Here is a 2,500-nt window from a genome sequence, read left to right as displayed (position 1 = left end):
ACGAATCACTGCTCACCTTCACTCTTTCATTCCTCTTTTTTTCTCGCCTTTGGAATAAACTCCCTCACTCTATTCAATCCCATTCTTCCCTCCAGGCCTTCAGAGCAGCTGTTCACCAGCACCTCTTATCATCCCCCATCCAAATCCAAATTGGTTAGGTGGCAAGAACAAGCTGATTAGATTTTGGATCAGATTCAAGACAAGGTGCAGAAGCAGCCTATCAGTGGGATACAAAAAATAAACTGTTCAGCCTTGTGGAGCTTTGTGTGCGAACAATGCCATTCTAGTTACCTTCATCAGAAGAGAGGGTACTGCATTTGGGACGGCTTGTCTGTTTTTACTTGCAAAATCAAAGATTTTTCAAGTATATTGTTCAGTCGATTTTGTTATTCCATTACTGGTGGTGTGGCAAAGAAGAATGACCATGTGTTCGTTGATGGTCGCTGGAGGATGAGCCAGAACTACAGGGTCAACCGGAGTGTTCAGTTCCTCAAACCCGACCACAGGCTTATGGTAGCAACTCTGAAGTTGCAGCTTAAATCCGGGAGAATGGTACCATTCCAGCCTTGGCTGCATGTTGGCTGGCTCAAGGATGAGAGGGCAGCTGAGAATTTGCTAACAGTCCCAGTGGGGATTTGGGGGGGTCTGGATGATTTGGGGAATCCTGAAGAGTTGTGGAGTGCCTTCAAGATCATCTTCCTTGATGTTGCCGGTGGATGTCTTGGAACTCACTGTCGGGCGGAGAATAATTTTGTCTCTCAAGGGACACTGGGTACCATTGACCAGAGATGGAGGGCCAGGCTTAACGGCAGAGCTGAGCTGTTCAGGGAGTTGAGGTGTAAAACTGTACGTGCACTGAGGGTGGACAAGGAGGCCTATGTGCGAGGAATCTGTGAGGGGGTGGAGCATCACCTGTGGTCAGGTAATTCTCGTCCTGCTTTCAGGGGAATCCGCGCATTGCGTTCCTCCAAGCCCGTCACTCGGTGAACTGCAGTTAGAGCGGAGGGTGGTGGGCGCTTGACAGAGGAGTCCGAAGTGAAGCCCCACTGGGCCAGTTGCTTTGAGCAGTTGTTCCAGGCTGATTCACTTGCTATTGAGTTGGATGTCAGGGATGTTACTTTCCCTCTTGCTGACCCTCCAATCAACTGTGATACACCTTCGCTTGAGGAAGCACAGGCTGCGGTGAACCGGTTGAAATGGGGTAAAGCTCCTGGGATCTGTGGCACACATGCTGAACTTCTCAAGGATGGTGGAAATGCTGTACTCATGTTGTTGCATGCAGTTCTGTACTCTGCCTGGAACACAGGTTCATCCCAACTGACTGGAAGAGGGGCCTTGTTGTTCCTTTCTGGAAAGTGAAGGGTGATTGCCATGACTGCAACAACTACCGAGGGGTGACACTGCTCTCAGTGCTGGGCAAAGTCTTTGATGGGATAATTCTTGACAGGGTTCGCCACCATCTGCTTGAGCACCAGAGTCCAGAGCAGTCAGGCTTTACACCAAAGAGGTCAACGATTGACGGTATCCTTGCCCTTCGGGTCCTCACCCAATGCAGACGAGAGTTTTCGCAGTGGCTGCTTGCAGCTTGCGTTGATCTCTGCTAAGCGTTCAATTGAATCAATCAGGATGCTCTCTGGAGGATTCTTGATCTTCGTGGGGTACCACCAAAACTGACCAATCTGATGACAAAACTACACTCTGGTACTGAGAGTGCTGTGAGATGTGGTGATACAATCGTTGACTCAATTCCAGTTGTGACTGGAGTTCATCAGGGGTGTGCACTGGCCCCCACAGTTTTCAGTGCTTGTAGGGACTGGATTCTGGGGAGGATGTCAGAGAGATCAAGCCGTGATGCATTGTTTGGGAATGTCAATATCTCTGACCTTGATTTTGCAGATGAAGAAGTCCTCTTTGCAAAGACTCTGGATATCCTTTGTGGGGACCGCGAGGTGCTGAATGAGGAGTCCGAGCCGCTGGGATTATGGATTGCCTGGTTTCTTGTTCCAAGCTTTCAATGACATCTTGGATGCTGCTATCTTGTCTGTACCTGTTTGTGGTGAGGATATTGAGGTCATGGGGAGATTCACTTACCATGGTAGTGATATTCATGTCCGTGCTGGTTATGCGCCAGAGGTCAATGGACATCTGGGTCGGGCCTGGGGAGTGATGCATTCACTGGATCATGGGGTGTGGTGCTGTCAGTACCTGTGCAGGACAAAAGTCCGAGTCTTCAGGTCCTTGGTGCTTCCAGTCTTGCTCTACGGATGTGAGACTTGGACTTTGACAAGGGATCTGAGATGGAGACTTAATTCTTTTGGCACGAGGTTCCTTCGGAGAATCCTTGGAAATTGCTGGTCAGACTTTGTGTCCAACGAGCAGTTGCTGAGAGAGAATCAGATGAGATTTGTTACCTGCATAGTCCGTGAGCATCAGCTGTGGCTGTATGGACATGTGGCTTGTTTTCCTGACGCTGATCCTGCTCACCAGATTCTCTCAGCGA

At 49.4% G+C, this 2,500-nt stretch overlaps 1 protein-coding gene across 2 annotated transcripts in view; it reads right to left on the bottom strand.

Moving 5' to 3' along the window:
* The window catches only part of LOC147025399 (protein kinase C alpha type-like), a 325,473-nt gene that overhangs the window by 240,723 nt on the left and 82,250 nt on the right, over nt 1-2,500 (bottom strand). The window lies entirely within an intron of this gene.

This window comes from Eptatretus burgeri, chromosome 6, assembly GCF_056783735.1.
Source record: "Eptatretus burgeri isolate ZD-2024b chromosome 6, Ebu_testis_v1, whole genome shotgun sequence".
Classification (NCBI taxonomy): Eukaryota; Metazoa; Chordata; class Myxini; order Myxiniformes; family Myxinidae; genus Eptatretus; species Eptatretus burgeri.
The sequence above is the reverse complement of the archived record's forward strand: the minus strand, read 5'-3'. Positions and strand labels throughout refer to the sequence as shown.